Raw genomic sequence first — 18061 nt, 5'->3', positions numbered from 1 at the left:
TTTTGTTGCTTGTATTGTATTCTGCACAAATATTAAGCTCCAGGAGGGCAGGTTGCTACCTGTCTTGTTCATTTAGATCCATGTCACTTATCAGTCTTCAGTACAGTGTTTGTCATGTAGTATATGCTCAACAAATATTTGTTGAATTAATAAATAAATTTATTTCAAATACTGCATGGAGAATAAATAACAAACACATCCTGTATGCTTAAATTAATAACATTTTATGGAAGATTTTTTAAAAGAAAATATTGGGGACAATTATACACAAATAATAATACAAATCCTCTAGCCGGATACAATGGCACATGCCTATAATCTCAGCAATTTAAGAGGCTGAGGCAGGAGAATCACAAGTTCAAAGCCAGTCTGACAATTCAGCAAGACCCTATCTCAAAAAATAAAAAAAAATACAAAAAGGGCTGTGAATGTAGCTCAGTAGTAAAGCACCACTGGGTTGAACTCCAGTACTAGAAAAAAAATTCTGCAAATATTATTTTTTAAGTTGCCCTTTTTCTCTCCAAAACAAATCTGCAAGGATCTTTTCATATTGGTCTAATAGATCAATTCATCATTTTTAATTGTTAAATGGTTTTCCACAGTGTGCTGTAGCAACACATTTGAGTTGTTTCCTACTGTTGAACAACTACGTTATTTAATCTTTTGCTGCTGCAAGCAATGCCTCCCCATGCATAAGTGTAAGAATTTCTCAAAGGTAGATTGCAGAACAAATAATTGCTTGGTTTGCACAGTTTGCATAGTGTTTTTTGGGGAGTGGATGTGGGTGGGAGGGGTACTGGTAATGGAATCCAGGGGTGCATAACCACTGAGCCACATCCTAGCTCTTTTTAAAATATCTTATTTAGAGACAGGTTCTCACTAAGTTGCTCAGGGACTCACTAAGTTACTGAGACTGGCTTTGAACTCGTAATCCTCCTGGCCTCAGCCTCCCAAGCCACTGGGATTACAAGTGTGTGCCGCCATGACTGGCTGGGTTTTCACATTTTAAAAAATAGAATAGATATATGCTTTTGAACCATGGCATCTCCTTGGAACCCCTGAAAGGCAAGGTCAGCGAGGTGGTGTGGATCTGAGTTGACAGATGGACTGACCCTGTCACTGTTGCTGTGTTGCTTCTTTGGCCTTCTCATTTCCCTTGGTTAATATATTGAAAGTTCTAGCAATGACTCGTCTCAAATGTTTTCCCCTTCTATGTTTCTACTCAGTAACTTTCTCTTCTTCATGGGAGTAGGATGGAATTGGACCAGGAAGGACTTGAAAAAGGTATAAGAGCTGAGAGTGGTGGTGTACACTTATAATCCCAGCTACCTGGAAGGTTGAGGCAGGAGGATCACAAGTTTGAGGCCAGCCCCACGAACTTAATAAAGGCCTTGAGCAACTTAGCGAGACCCTGTCTCAAAATAAAAATTAAATGGGCTGGGAATGTTGTTCAGTGGTTAAGCATTCCTGGCATACACACACACACACACACACACACACACACACACACACACACACACACACAAGTATAAGAAATTATTTGTTTAAAAATAGCAAAGGGGGCTGGGGATGTGGCTCAAGCGGTAGCGCGCTCACCTGGCATGCATGTGGCCCAGGTTCGATCTTCAGCACCACATACAAACAAAGATGTTGTGTCTGCCGAAAACTAAAAAATAAATATTAAAATTCTCTCTCTCTCTCTTTTGAAAAAAACAGCAAAGGGGCTTGGGTTGTGGCTTAGCAGTAGAGCGCTCGCCTCGAATGTGCAGGATCCTGGATTTGATCCTCAGCACCACATTAAAAAGAATAACTAAATAAGTGAGACAAAGGTATTGTGTCCAACTAGAACTAAAAAATTAAATATTTCTAAAAAAATATCCAGAGTATATAAAGAACTCAAAAATTAAACAACAAGAAAAATAACCCAATCAACAAATAGACCAAGGACCTGAACAGACATTTCTCAGAGGAGGACATACAATCAATCAAGTACATGAAAAAATGCTCACCATCTCTAGCAGTCAGAGAAATGCAAATTAAAACCACCCTAAGTTACCATCTCACTCCAGTAAGAATGGCAGCCATTATGAAGTCAAACAACAATACGTGCTGGCGAGGATGTGGGAAAAAGGGTACACTTGTACATTGCTGGTGGGACTGCAAATTGGTGCGGCCAATTTGGAAAGCAGTATGGAGATTCCTCGGAAAGCTGGGAATGGAACCACCATTTGACCCAGCTATTCCCCTTCTCAGACTATTCCCCAAAGACCTTAAAAGAGCGTACTATAGGGATACAGCTACATCGATGTTCATAGCAGCACAATTCACAATAGCTAGACTGTGGAACCAACCTAGATGTCCTTCAATAGATGAATGGATAAAAAAAATGTGGCATTTATACACAATGAATTATTATTCAGCACTCAAAAATGACAAAATCATGGCATTTGCAGGGAAATGGATGGCATTAGAGCAGATTATGCTGAGTGAAGCTAGCCAATCCCTAAAAAACAAATGCCAAATGTCTTCTTTGATATAAGAAGGGCAACTAAGAACAGAGCAGGGAGGAAGAGCATGAGAAGAAGACCACCATTAAACAGGAACAAAAGGTGGGAGGGAAAGAGAGAGAGAAGGGAAATTGCATGGAAATGGAAGGAGACCCTCATTGTTATACAAAATTACATATAAGAGGAAGTGAGGGGAAAGGGAATAAAAACAAGAGAGAGAAATGAATTACAGTAGATGGGGTAGAAAGAGAAGATGGGAGGGTAGGGTAGGGGAGGGGGGATAGTAGAAGATAGGAAATGCAGCAGAATACAACAGACACTAGTATGGCAGTATGTAAAAACGTGGATGTGTAATCGATGTGATTCTGAAATCTGTATATGGGATAAAAATGGGAGTTCATAACCCACTTGAATCAAATGTATGAAATATGATATGTCAAGAGCTTTGTAATGTTTTGAATAACTAAGAATAAAAAATAGCAAAGAAATACTGCTTGGAGTTTTCTTTATATTTATTTATTCTAATCAGTTATACATAATAGTAGAAAGCTCTTTGATTCATTGTACAATATAAAGAATTTTTCACTTCTCTGGTGTGCATGAAGTAGAGTTACACCATTCATGCAATTATATATGTACCTAGGATAATGATGTCCATCTCATTCCACCATCTTTGATTTTTATTTATTATTATTATTATTTTCTGGGGATTGAACTCAGGGGTGATATACCCCTAAGCTATGCCCCTAGCCCTTTAAATTTTTTATTTTGAGACAGAGTATTGCAAAGTTTCCCAGGTTGGCCTCATAAGTTATGATCCTTCTGCCTCAGTCTCCTGAATAGCTAGGACTATAGGCACCCATGCATCACTTCCAGCTTTGATCTTTATTTACTGAAAAATCTGATTCTAGCTCCTGTTGTTGAAATGGACAATGGGAAGGCTTGGAGCCACCCTAGAGTCTATCATGCACTAACTCAATAAGTATTTAAGGAGCATGTTCCAGGCATGTGAGGTTAATCAGAACTCGGATTAATCAGAACATCACTGGTCCTAATGGAGAGGTGGGGTCTTGGGAGCTCCCTGCTGTGAAAATCGATGACTATGTAGTTGGTACAATGGACTAAATCATGTTCTCTCAAAATTCGAATGTTGAATCCCTAACTTCCAATGAAGGCTTTGGGAGGTGTTTAGGTTTAGATGAGGTTATGAGGGTGGGATCTGATCTGATGACATTAGTGCTTTTATGAGAAGAGACACTAGTGTGCACTTGTGTGCACTCTCTCTGTTTCTCTTTCATCTATCATGAGAAGACTTGGAGAAAAACAGCCAGAAAGAGAAATTTTACCAGGACAAAATCAGTTGGCATCTTGACCTTAGACTCCCTAGCTTCCAGAACTGGATGGAAAGCTTAGGGAATTGGAACACTTCCCAACCTCCAGAACCACCTGGACTATGGTAATTTTTTATGGCATCACAAACAGACTAAGGCAGTTAGAACCTGGAAAGTGCCGTGGGAGGTATATGGGACTTTGGGGCAGTGACTAGTAACCAAAACTGGTACAGAAATATTTCAATATTTTAACCATTGACACTAATCTACTGTGATGTATCAACACTGTTCATAGAGTTCAAATTTTAATAAGAGACAGATAACATACAAAATAAAATAAAGAATGTGTCGAGAGCTGTTTTCTGGTATGGAAAAGAATAAAGTAGATGACAGGATTAGAAAGTGTCCTAGGGAAGCTGAATATTTATGTTGCAGGAAGAAAGAAAGAGAAAGGCATGGTGTCCATCCTCAAGGGGCACTTGCCAGAAGCTGCATATACTGCTTACACTGAAAGCCTCTTGCTAGAGAGAAGATGGGAAACACAGTTACATTGGGAAGCATCCACCACTGAGGATGGAGAGAACTACTGCAGAGCAACAGACATGAACTGTGATTGGATTGTGAGGTGGAAAGAAAGATAATTTTTCAGGATCTGTCAGAATACAGCTCTCTTTTGCCTCTCACATTTGTGGATGTCTTGCAAACTGAGGTACTTGCTGCCTGGACTATCTTTCTAAGAATGTTTGTATAGCAAATAGTCTTAGAAAACAGAGGTAATGTCTCCCTCTGGAGCAAAGTGCAGGCAGCTTAGTGTCCAGTGTCATAAAGATGGTGTCTCCCACAGAACAGCTCAGGAGACTTACCGCCCATTAGGAATCTAATTTCCCAAGCTCAGGGCTCTCTCCAGTGTGACCCCTGTGTGGGCAAGTGTCACCTGGCCTTCTTTGCAGTAACCTGTGGGGATTGTTGCTAAAGAAAAGGGCATGGGAATATATGTTTATTTAAATATTCTCAGATGACCAGGGAAAAATGGGACCTTTAGAATGGAGAGAGCTGGCAGGTATCCACCTTAACAAAGTGATCAAAGTCAGCACTTCCCTATAATTTCACCTTTATAAAAACAAAAAATTAGGGAAAATGGAAGGAAATTCTGGGACCCTGTGGAGGATGGATTGGAGGGAAGATGGAGCCTGCTTTGGACCACTGGGTTAGGGTCTCTGTCTCCTGATAACCTTCTGCATCACTCACCACAGTTGCTCCCTGCAACAGCGCCTCCTCTGTCCCCACTGTAGTTGGTCTTCCCCGGGCAGCCTGGCACATGGACTAGCTTCTTGGGACCCCCCCAGCATTCCAGCTGGCATCTAGAGAGAAAAGATGTGTCAGCCCAGCCGTGGCACTGGCTTGCAATTCAAGTGACTGGGGAAAGCTGAGGCAGGAGAATTGCAAGTCTGAGGCCAGCCTCAGCCACTTAGTGAGGCCTTCAGCAACTTGGAGAGACCCTGTCTCAAAATGATAAATAAATAAATAAAAAGGGCTAGGGATATGGCTCAGTGGCAAAGCACCCTTGGTTCAATCTCTTGTAAGAAAAGAGGGGGGGGGAAGGAAAGAGGTGTCTAACCTCTGCTTCCTTTTGAAAAATCCTGGGGAATGGCTCTAAATAGCTCAGCTTGGATCATGTGTCTACTCTTGAGTAAGAAAAGGGCAGAGAGAGAAGAGGTGTGCTTACACACAGCATTGAAATAAACAAACAAAAAGAAATAGCATAGGCCTCAGGAGGTAAGGAGTGATTTGACCGCATGAAACTAAAGATACAGGTGGTGCACACCTGTAATCCCAGTGACTCAGGAGGCTGAGGCAGGACTATTGCAAGTTCAAAGCCAGCTTCAGCAACTTAGAGAGGCCCTAAGGACTTAGTAAGACCTGGCCTCAAAATAAAACATTAAAAAAGGTTGAGGATGTGGCTTAGTGGTTAAGAGACCCTGGTATCAAAAAAGAAAGAAAAGATACAAGGAGGGAGAATCACACACAGGAATATGAGGAGGAGAGAAGTAGAGGATTCCAACTAGAGTGACTATAATGTACATGGTGAAGCCATTAACTGAAAGAGAACATAAGAAGACAAAACAGTTTGGATGCTGTTTTGAACTTGATTAACTTAGAAACTTAGGGGCATCAAGGGAGAGAAAAGACACAGATTGTTGGAAATACAATTCTGTAGCTCAGAAGTATTGGTAGTACCAACTGGTGGACCAAGATGTGAGAGTACTAGCTTCCTCCGCAGAATGTGGTAGGATGCCACCAGGTCTTGTGGCCTGGCAGCAGAGCCCTCCCTTGTCACCCAGGCCCATTGGCAAGAAAGACCCTGGCTAATTATGAGGGAGTAGAAGCTAGGAGTCACAAGGAAGACATTTTTGGGCAGATGCCTCAGCCTTCAGTGACTCAGCAAGGGCAGCTCCTACTGCTCATTCCAGAGCACACTGGGAGTTGTTGAGCAAATATTTGAAGAGCGTTGAGTTCCTAAAAGCCTGCCATGAACTGAGCCCCTCAGCTGCAGAGCCGTCAACCCTGTGTAGGCAGCTGTCAGCTGTCAACTCTGGCTTTCCTGAAAAGACCTCCTGCCAAGAAGTGTGTCATAGGGGAAAGAATAAATGGGAAGATAACTGGACTACTGGAGATCTGGAGTAAGTCAGACGTGAGTTTGAATTCTAATTTCCTCATCCACAGAGTGTTCAACATAAATGTTCCTTCTTCCTGGGAGTCAGTAAAGTAACAGAGTGCAGGGCTGGCCACATGGAAATGCCAGGCACATGGGAACTGCTGTTACCCAGGGGTGTCTGAGCAGAGCTGAGGTTGATGCCTCCAGTCCTGTACCTCTCAAACCTCCTGGGGCAGTTTCCAGGCACAGAGCAGAGCTGCCTCCACTGATATCCAAGGATGCTACAAGAAGCAGAGGCTGGGGGAGGGAGCTGGGGCTTCACAGAAGAAGTTGCACACCTAAAATAAACCCAGGCAGGAGACTCTGAGAATTTCCTGTAATTTTCACTGTAAATGTCCTATTTATAAAGCTGAGTCACTGTTGTTTGGTGCATGGAGACAGGCCCTAGCAGGAAATGAGGAGTGCACACAGAGACACAGTCTAACCCACAGGCTTTGGGGAATGCCTGGGTCTGGCCTGGGCCTGGCTGCCTGGCCCCTTGAAGCCCTTGACAAGCCCTTGGGTTGGGTTACTGGACCAGGTTAATTTATTTCATCCCTCACTGGCCCTTTTTCTGTCTTCTTTGCTGCCAAAATAGTTTCTCTGTCTCCCTCTCTCCTTCTACCCTATCCCTCACTCTCATTCTCTCCCCTTCTCTCCCACCCCCCTCTCTTTCTCCCTCCTGTACATTGACAAGAAGAGTCTGGCCTCTTCATGCAGGCAGTGACAGGTCTGTCTCCATGGGAGACCTAGGGGGCCAGGCACCTAGTGGGATGAAGGGCATCTATTTCCTTGCAAAAACAGATCTGTCTGGATGTCTGTGCTCATCCCAGTCTCCACAAAAAAGCAAATTCTCCTGAAGATTCTGGGACAGTATTACAGACAGTTAAGGGGCAAAAGGGGAGAAGAAGGCAGCAAAGTACAACCACAACCAGTGTGTTTGGCATTTTACCCAGAGCAAGCTCTTGAAGGAGGGACTGGGAGGCAACACAAAACCCTCCTCACTTCCTGATTTTACAGCCACTCAGCCAGCCACTGAAATCAGGTTCACCAATCAGGGCTGTTAAACCACATCCTGCCTCCAGTGCCCCCAGAGTGTGCCGGGCAGAGGGCAGCCTAGTTCATCTCTCAGCAGTGCAGAGAAGTTTCCAAACTACTTAGCTATAGCTTTTCATTAAACAATCTGGCTGCTGAGTAATACATTCCCAGTGCTACTGACATGCCTCAACAAACTTCTTTGGGACCATGCTCAGGGACCCACCTCTGTGTGCCCTGTGAGTTCAGCTTTGACTTCCAGGAGCTCTGGAATGTGGGAGGTTGGGACCCTGAGAAGTTCTTGGGCTCTGGCAGCTTTGGGTGTCATGGTCATAGCAGTGCCATGACTCCTGATGGGCTGAGAGTCCATTAACTGGTCAGCATGGGCAGGGGATCCTCAGTGCTCAAGTCTGTCTCCAGGGCTAGAGCTCCTCCCTCTTGTCCCATATTAGGAGGCCAAAGGTCTAGGTCTTCTATGGGTCTTTCAGTCCAGCCAATCTTCTCGAACCTAAGGCCCTTTTTCTGTCCCTGATTCTTCTTCTTCTTCTTCTTTTTTTAAATGAGAAACAAGCAAATCAGGTTTTCTTGAGAGTTTTTTTTTTTGAGAGAGAGAGAGAGAGAGAGAGAATTTTTAATATTTATTTTTTAGTTTTCGGCAGACACAACATCTTTGTTTGTATGTGGTGCTGAGGATGGAACCTGGGCCGCACGCATGACAGGCAAGCACGCTACCGCTTGAGCCACATCCCCAGCCCTGCACCTGATTCTTCTTGGTCCCATACTGACCACTGACTTGGGCAAAAGCCCCTTCAGCTCCTATTCCTTTTTCTTTTCTCCATCTTCTTCTTCCTTTCTATATCCCTTCCCCTCTTTTTGTACCCCTCCCCCTTAACAAAACTTTAGGCTACCTTTTCTCCATCTAGTGACCTGAGAGCAAATCTCTGAAGCTATGGGAGCCCAGACATTAGCATCTCAGGGGCCCAGGCATTTCCACTCCTCCCCAGGGAATCACTTCCCTCATCCCCACCACTCACCAGTTGCAGAGACTAAAGAGGCAGGGGTTGCTTCTTACTGTAGCAGCAGAAAAACAAAATGTCCACCAACTCAGAGATAACAAAGATTCAAGCATATTAGAGCCAGTTAGATTCTGCAAGCTTTCCAGACACAAGACCGACCTGCAAAAATCAACAGCATCTCTCTCCACCCACAGTAGTGCTAGAAATTATTACTACAAAGATATCATTAACAATAGCAACAAGAATTACAAAATATGTAGGCATTAACTCAGAATACACAAAACTTCTGAACACATTTTTTTAAGCTCTAATAAGGAAACAGAAAATGATCTGAATAAATAGATTCCATGCTTTTGGATTTGGCAACCTCTTATAAGATGACATATTGGATAGCTTTATTAAAGACCTAATTATATTAACAATTAACCTTTAAACTCATTACAATGCCAATCAAAATTCCAGTTGGATTTCTTTTTGAGGGACTAAATAAATAAATAAACTTTTAAAAAGAAGAGTAAAGGGATGAATTCCCCAGTCAAATATATTACAAAACCACAATAGCAACAGTGTGGCACTGGCTTAGCTACAGTATAATAGACCAATGGGACAGAACAGAAGGCTCAGCAACCCAGCCGTGAACTGTGTATATTCAAGCATGTGTCACTTAATGGCGGGGATGTCTTCTGATAAATGCATCCTTAGGCAGCTTTGCCATTGTATGAACACAGGTAGTGTATTTACACAAACCTGATGGTAAGGGTCCATCGTTTAATGTGGCCTCTTGATACACTCCAATCCAGAAACACAGTAAAAGTGGGGATGTAGCTCAGCAGTAAAGCACTTCCCTAGCATGCACAGGACCCTGGGTTTAATTCCCAGCACCATTTTAAAATAAAAACAAAACCAAACACAGTAAATACCAAGTTTATGAGGGTACTGTTGGTGTAACAGGGCATTTTATTTTACAGTAATTTAAAAAATATAAGTACAAAGACTACACTTTAAACTAATGAATTTTTCAGCTCTTGTTAATTATCTCATGTAATCGCTGTCATATATTAGTCTGACATTGATCAAAGTGCTCCTAGGCAGCACCTATCCATACATAAAGAGAGCATTCAATAAACAAATTCTAGCCAGATGCAGTAGTGCTCACCTGTAATCTCAGCTACTCACCAGTCTGAAGCAGGGGGATTGCAAGTTTAAGGTCAGCCTGGGCAATTTAGCAAGACCCCGCCTAAAAGTAAAAAATAAAAAGGTCTGGGATGTAGCTCAGTGGTAGAGCACTTGTCTAGCATTCATGAGCCCCTGAATTCAATCCCCAGTGACACACACACACACACACACACACACACACACACACACACACACACACGCGCGCGCACACACACACGCACACACACAAAACACAGGTTCTCTATGGGTTAAAACATCAGTTAAGGTTTTGTTGGGATAGTCTGCTATGTTGCTATCTTTGTAACTAGTATACCTAAGGCACATACCAAAATATGTGCCTTGGATCCCAGTTTGACTTAGAAAGAACTACCTAAAACAGACCATGGAGAGAACAGTACTCAATGTTCTACTGGTTTGACTTTCTGGAGATGTCCCTGAAAGTCAGAAGCAACAACACCTCCCTGTGGTTTGTGCACAAGACTCCAAGGCTTCTCTTTCTCCCTGCAGGAAACTAGCTCATTAGCTAATGCGCACATGAGTTCCAATAGCCAGAAGAGCTGAAGGAGACAGACTTGGGCTGAGACAAAAAGAGAGAGTCCATTCTGGCCAAACAGGCCTTTTCTGAGTGTCCAGCAATGCTAGAGAAAGAATGTTTGTGTTGGTAGCCCACCTCCCAAATTCACATGTTGAAATCCCAACCCTGCAGAGTGATGGTGTTAAAAAGGAGGCCAGTGGGAGGTGATGGGGTCACTCCTGAATGGTGTTGGTGCCCTTTTAAAAAAAAGGCCCTTGAGAGAGGCCTTGCCCTGTCTATTACATGAGGATGCAGTAAGAAGGTGCCACCATGACTGGAAGCAGGACCTCACCAGACATCCAATCTTCCAGCACTTTGGTCTTATACTTCCTAGCCCCAAAACTGTGAGAAATAAAATTCTGTTGTTTTAAACTACCCAGTCTATGGTATCTTGTTATAGTAACTTGAATGTACTAGGACCAGCAACTTTTGCCTCAATTAATTCCACGAAGATGTTCAGCTCTCCTGAATTCCTAAAAGCACAAAGAATTTTAACAAAACAAGGGTTGCTAGGGTTAGGGTCAGGGTCAGAGTTAGCATTAGGGTTAGACAATTATAAAAAATTTTAACAAAACCATAAAAATCAAATCTCATGGATTTTGCTTCCAACTCTCTTTTACTTTCTAGTCACTCATTTAGCTTTTCCATAAGGAAACCTTCCTTCCTCTTGTTTTAGACTGGATTAGTCTGGCTTGTGCTGCCAGGAAAGGACCCATTCAGAACAGTGCCATGTGTTAAATGCCCCTTTGGTGAGCGCTTGCCGGAGCATCTCATGGGCAACACCAAGGGAATAATAACATGAACAAGCCTACATATCACCAGACTATAAAATTCATTAAAATATTGAAGAGTTTGAAGACTTAATGACCCAGCAAAGATGGAAAGTATGTTTCAATGCAGATCTCAGTCATTAAAAATGCATTTGGTACACCACATTTGCCTACTCTGAAAATGAAGAAAAGTGCATTTAGGGCAAGACTACCACAGCCCCCCAAGAGGATGGGTTAGGAAATGGGAGGGACACTCCTCATTGGGTACCCAGTGAGGCAAAAGCTCCAAGGTGGTCAGATTGCCTGTGTGAGGGCTGGTGGCACTATCATGGTTCAAACCTGCAGCCAATCCACCACTCTGGAGACTTCTGAACTGTGGGAGAGGCAGAAAGTATTTTCTGAGAGAAATGCCCCTCACAGGGGAAGATTCCAGAAGGAGTCTGGCTTGCCAGAAACAGCAAGAGGTAAGGCAACTGGAGAAAAGTATATGGAAAGAAACTTAAAAGAGGCTAAACGGCTCCCCTTCTGAATATGTGCTGCTTCTTTCTTCACAGATCTTCGCTACTTCATGCATGGTCAGGACTGCCATAACGAGGGGCTGCAGACTGGCTGGCTTAAACAGTGGAGATTTATTTCTTAGTTTTGGAGGCCTATAGTGTGAGACCAGGTGTCGCAGGGTTAGTTTCTTCTGAGGGCTGTGAAGAATGTGTCCCAGGCATCTCTCTTTGGCCTATAAATGGTCATCTTACCCCTGTGTTTTCACATGGTTTTCTCTCTGTACATGTCTGTGTCCTTATTTCCTCTCCTTATAAGGACACCAGACAGAATGGATTAGAGCCCACTCCGAATGAGCTCTGTGAAGAACCTGTCTCCAAATACAGTCACATTCTGAAGTATTGGGCGCTATGACTTCAGCATATGTATTTGAGAGGTGGGACAGAGTTCAACCCTTAATGCGTACTAAATGAGCATAACACATCTGAAAGGAATGTTTGTGGAGGGTGGGGTTATTTCATTGTACAGAGAAAATTAAAATTTCAAAGTGTATGAAGTGCTAGGCTTTTCTGAGTAGTTGAAAGTCCAACTCACAAAATCTCCTGTTGACCCACCACCTGGACTGTAAGGTGGCAAAGGCAGGGCTGCCAACTATGAGTCAATTACTGTGATCTTGAAGAAATGACATAACCCTCCCAAGCCTCACTTTTCTCATTTGTAAACCAAAGGAATTTAGTTGGTGAGTTGAATTTCCTAATTGGCACTCCAGCCTCCTGTGAGCTTTCCTGTATGACAGAGGAAGAAAGCTTAAAAACTATGTTTTCTAGATCCGTTTGCAGCTAGAATTCTTGTTATGAATTAAATCCCCTGATAAGACATACTGGCATGAAACTTGGAGGACAAGCAGGAAGCAGATGCCATCTTCCTGTTGCTATGTCTGCTGCCAAGGCTGTTCAGTAGTGTGGGGAGGAGGCTGTGGAGGCTGGAGTTAGCATTCTTGTCTCACAAGCAGGATGAGGGTCTTGAAGAGCAGTTATAGTGAAGGGAGCATCATCAGTGGAGTCCCCAGGAATGCTCCCCCCAAAATATATGTAGGCCAGCAAAAATACAAAAAATACACGCAGGCATGTTCACTATACACTGCTCTCACAGCAAAAAACCACAACAACCTAACTATCCATCAATGGTGAACTGGTTAAACACAGTGTGGTATGTCCACACACACAGTGGAGTGCCGAAGAGCTCTCTAAAAGAATAGAAGACTATTTTCTTCTGCTGCTATGAGGTGATCTCAAGATATTTAATTAGTGGCAAAAAGCAAAGTAGAGGCAAAGACACAAAGCACCTTGCTGTTTAAGAAGGGGGATATGTATGTATATTTAAAAGAAAATTATCTTTTTTGTGTGTGTGTCAGGGATTCAACCCAGGGGTGCTCAACCACCGAGCCACATCCCCAGCCATTTTTATTTTTTGAGACAGGGTCTTGCTAAGTTTCTTAGGGCTTCACTAAGTTGGTGAGGCTGGCCTTGAACTTATGATCCTCCTGCCTCTGCTTTATAATTCACTGGGATTATAGGCATGTGCCACTACCATTTGTTTAAAAGAAATCTTGAAGAATAAACAAACCAAAAAGAGGTGCTCCTGTGACATCTCTTTTTGGTAAAAGTAGAGTGACTAAGATGTCAGGTCCCAAACTCTGGCAGTGAAACTAGAAACAAAGGGACTGACTCTACTTCTCCTGCCCACTTTCTCCTGCCCAGTGCAGAAAGGAAAAAAGGAGAAGACAGATGGTTGGGGAAGATGGGGAAGGGACATTAAGATTTACTGAGCACCTGCCATTTAAATCATGCAGCTAGGTACTTTAGATGCATTTTTTTCTCCTTTAATCTTTTATACCTTTGCCTTGAGGTAGGTATTTTTATGATCTCTATTTTATAGATAAACAAAAACAAGAAGAAGGTAAGCAACTTGATCAAATTCATAAAGCTAGTACAGCAGGGGACATTTATCTATGGGGGGTTAAGTTCCAAGACCCCCATTAGATGCCTGAAAACTCAGGTTGTATCAAACCCTGTGGTTTAATGACTTGCCATCTTAAAGAAGCATATTTTTTTGCACACTTGCATTTTGAGGCGCAGCAGCAAAATGCATGAATTTTTTACATTTTTTTCACAAATAGATGGTTCTTTCTTCCTGTAGATTTTAGCAAGTTTGGCATACCATCCTTTAATTTCCTCATTAAATGGAGATCTTTTACCTTTTCATTTAAAGGAAGCATTCATAGCTTTGGGGTCCTTATTAGTCAAGACAAGTTTAATTGAACATAAGCACCTTGATACAGGGACAAAGGATCTGATGGTTGAGACAGCTACTGGGTGAGTAACAAGAGGGAAGCATATATAACATATATATCACTGGACAAAGGGAAGATTCATGATCTGAGTGGAACCACATAATATTTCATCATGTCACTCAGAGGCACACAATTTAAAACTTATGCACTGTTTGTTTATGGAATTTCCCATTTATTATTTTCAAACTACAATTTGACTATAGGTAACTGAGACCATGGAGTGTGACATCAAAGATAAGGAAGGACTATTGTCAAGTGCCAGAACAGGGCTTTGCACTCTGGCCTAGCATCACAGGACCCCAGCTCTATATCATTGTCTTGCTGGGCTGCCAGATTGACCTCTTAGGCAGTGGGAGATTCAAGTGCCTCCGTAGGATACTAGTTTCTGTCGTCTTTACACCATTCTTAGATGAAGCCCTCAGGCCTGGGTGCAAGAGATGGGCCCCAAGCCAGGGAATCTTCTTGCCTGCCAGTTTACACAGCCAGCTGGAGAGAGAGAGGAGAAAAGAGAGAGTGCCTTTAAGCCACTGGATTTTCATTTGATTCCAGGTCCTCTCTTTCTCAGAAATTCTCCTTTAACTAGTATGTGGTGCAGCCTTGGCATGGGAGTGACCCTAACGCACAGCAGAGTTTGAGAATCACCATTCTTGCTGTTTCTGAGTGTTGTTGGTGGTGCCAATGACATCACATGGGAGCTTGTTGGAAATGAGGAATCTCTTGCCCCACTCAAGACCTACTGAATCAGCAACATGGAGGTGGGGATGAAGAGAAGGGAGCCAGCATTTCTTACGTGATTCTGCTGCATCCTACAGTTTGAGAATCTCTTCTCTAAACAAAAAACTAAAGAGATCATCACCTGTCATGGTTTGATTTGTCAACGGTCATATACTGTGATATTGATTACAAAGGTAAATTTGATGGACCCAGGGAATGAGACTGTCCATGTGTCCCCTAAGAATTAAATATTTAGGCCCATGAGAAAGTGTTTAATTATAATTTGGGATCAAATGGAATTCACTGCAGCACCTGAGAAGGGGAGCAGCCTTATAAAACTATGATGATACAACTCAGCAGCTGTGTGCCAGGAGCTGCTTCAGAAAGTCTTGCTGGCCAAGGGAGAACATGATCCTTGAGGACAGGAAGGCAGAGTGAACAGCTGAGGGGACTCAGCAATCTCTTTAGTCAAGGCTTCTCACCTTGGATGGTGTATTGCTCTCTTTGGACTCTCTGCCATCCGGCCATCCATTCTCTCTCGGCGTAGAAGATCAAAGTCTGAAATCGAGGTAGATGCAGGGCTGCTTCTTCTGAAGGGTCTGAGCTCTCCACCTCTCTCCCAGCTTCTCTAGGCTTATAGGGATATCACTCCAATCTCTGCCTCCATCTTCACATAGCCTTCTTCATGGAGTCAGTAGAGTAGAGCAAAAGGACCAGAGGGAAGAAAGAGGGGAGAGAAAGGGGAAGTCCTGGGGAATGATACTGGCCAAATTGTATTCTTACATTGTGTGCATGTGTGAATATGTAATAAGAGATCCCACCATTTTGTACAACTATAATGCACCAATGGAAAAAATAAGGAAAAAAAAGTCCCTTGTCTTTTCTTTTAGAAGGACAGTAATCATTGGGTTTAGTGTCCAACCTAAATTCAGGATGGTGTTATTTTGAGATTGTAATGACATCTGCCAAGATCCTATTTCCAAATAAGATCACATTCACAGGTCCTAACTGGGGGTTAAAACTTGCATGTTACCTTTTTTACTTCAAATGGGGAATAAATTTCATTTTCTTCAACTGCCTGTCTTAATGTTAATTCTGAGCAAAAGAATTATGAAAGTAACTTTGATTCTTTCAGGGCAAACGTTGATGGGCTTGGAGTATAGTACTAATGACTGTCTTCACAGAAATCCGTGTTATATAAAGTGCTTTGTGTGATCATTTAAGTCCAGCCAAAGAGTTGGGAGGTTTCTGTGCTGTTGCATAAAGGGGGTACTGAGGCTCAGGAACTCAAGCTCACAGAAGCAAGGGGGTAAAACCTGGACTGAACTCAGCCCTTCCACTCTAATTTCTTGCCCCTTCTTTTGGGTCAGCTGCTATTAGGAGTCATGATAGTAGGTCCTCGAGTGTCTGTGTTCTTGTCAACTTAAAAAGACTGGCATTTCTACGGTTACTGCAGGTGGGTGCCTGACTCTCTGTGGGTTCTGTGTGGTCTGTTTAGTGATGTGATGCATGCTTCATTTCTAGGTCTTCATCACTGAGCCCAAAGGCCCCAGCTTTGCTTGTTCATTTCTGATGTGACTGTGGCTGCCTTCATTCTGGGTCTTTCTTGCCTGAGCTTCCTGGGTTCGAGATCTTCCTGGTAGCTACCTCTTCTCTATACACAAGGAAGATGAGAGTGAATTTCAAGCATCTTTGGTGGGAAAACTAGTGCTTGAAGGCCAACTGCAAATGTGTTTGTGCAGCACCCATGAAAATACCTGTCACTTAGGGACAAGTGAATTTGACATCATACAACCCCCAACAAAGAGCAATAGCCCAGGTCTCCTGTTTACTCTCTTCATGACACTATGTGCCTTAGGAATTCAGACATAACCAGCTGAAAACTCCTGCCTCTCTGTCCTCTATTGCTCTCTCTCAGAAACTCTGGCCCTTTGTTTTACAGCCATCAGCATGACTAACCCACCATCACCTCAGACTCCAAATTTCAAAGACAATCCTATTTTTCCCTTCTGAATTTCTAACATTTTTTCCATCTGCTTAATGGTTCCATCCCCCAAACAAACATCCTTGTTCACTCTTCTCTCCTCTGTTCTTTATGTTCAATTTCTTACCACAAGACAGGAGGCAGGAGCAGAGATGGAGAGACCAGGAAGGGAATATACATTTTTTAGTGCTCATCCTAAAGAGTCAGACATGTGCTGCATGCTAACTCATTGATCTCAGTAATCCTGCGAGGTAGGCTCAGTGTCACTCTTCTAACTATAGGTGCAAGATGGAGGCTCACAACAATTCAGGGCCTTCAGGTCACGCAGATATGAGGTGGGAATCCAGCCTGTGCTCTGTGCACTACACTAGACCATTTAACCTTTCATGGCTAAATGTTCTTTCGTGGCTTCCAACTTTGCTACTTCTTTTTTCTACCACCACCCCAGGTCAGGCCTTCACCACCTTCTTCCTCAATGGCTACAATTGCTTGCCAGCTATTCCCTGTCTACTCTTTTCTGCTCTAATTTGCCCATGTCTGACTGCTTTCTATTTACTTTATGTCCCCTGTTGATCTTGTCCAGTGCCAGACTTGGGCAGGGATTCAGGATATTTAGTCAATAGAGTGGTCTGGGCCAGACTCAATAGGAAATTTATTTTTCAAGCATCTAAATATGATTTTTGATTAGACTAGGTCTTATCTGCTGGTGTGTGCCTTGAAAGGATGAGAAGTAGCAAAATCATAATAGATATAGACTAGGTTAATAATACAGTTGGCTTTTTACCATCCTTGCTAATGGAGAATGAGGATAGGAATTAACATGGGGAGATCATAGCTAATCTACAAAGCTTATCATAGATGATAACATTAATCTTCTCCCCTGATAAGTCTGCAGCCAACAGTTTTTCTCTACCTCTGTACAGCTTCAGATGGAGTTAAATAAGTCCCAGGCACTAATTACCTTACACACTAAATCCTTCAGCCTAGATGGGAGTTTGTAAAAGCCACAAGTAAAGGTATTATGCATTCTCAGGAGGCTTTGATGAAGAAAACTAAGTATCTTCAGCTTAGCCTGATGGTGGAACGAAACCTCAAGATGTGGCTTTCAGGGGGAAGGTGGATTTTATAGAGTGGAGTTCTATATGCTTATCTTATCATATAGGGAAGTGTACAGGTTCATATCACAGATATTTCCTTTACCAACCTGCGTTTAGATCAAAGGAGTATAGTGTTAGCAGGTCCCAATAAAATATGGTAAATATCTTGCACAACTGACCATTTTCTAAGCAACAGATATGAAAATCACACCTGATTCTTCTCTTCTGACAAGACAGTCAGACTGCCAGGGGTCCACCAGCTCCCATACTCCCTCCCACTATGCAGTTTAAAATATTTTGATCAATATGCCCAT

At 42.7% G+C, this 18061-nt stretch overlaps 2 long non-coding RNA genes across 4 annotated transcripts in view; both read right to left on the bottom strand.

The window, feature by feature from the left end:
• LOC120886296 (uncharacterized) overlaps nucleotides 1–10238 on the bottom strand; it is a 31027-nt gene extending 20789 nt beyond the window's left edge. Inside the window, exons 1-2 of one of the 3 annotated variants that reach the window (XR_013434554.1) lie at nucleotides 9761–10238; nucleotides 5087–8743 (exon numbers count right to left, since the gene is read on the bottom strand). This is a non-coding gene — a long non-coding RNA (uncharacterized LOC120886296). The other 2 variants (XR_013434555.1, XR_013434553.1) reach the window with 2 other exon arrangements.
• Nucleotides 10239–14093: 3855 nt separating this feature from the next.
• Nucleotides 14094–17437, bottom strand: LOC144375116 (uncharacterized). Its single transcript, XR_013434552.1, has 2 exons — nucleotides 15149–17437; nucleotides 14094–14438 (listed from the first exon to the last, which is right to left on the bottom strand). It is a non-coding gene; the product is annotated as an uncharacterized LOC144375116 (long non-coding RNA).
• Nucleotides 17438–18061: the final 624 nt, after the last annotated feature.

Source organism: Ictidomys tridecemlineatus, chromosome 2 (genome assembly GCF_052094955.1).
Source record: "Ictidomys tridecemlineatus isolate mIctTri1 chromosome 2, mIctTri1.hap1, whole genome shotgun sequence".
NCBI lineage: Eukaryota > Metazoa > Chordata > Mammalia > Rodentia > Sciuridae > Ictidomys > Ictidomys tridecemlineatus.
The sequence above is the reverse complement of the archived record's forward strand: the minus strand, read 5'-3'. Positions and strand labels throughout refer to the sequence as shown.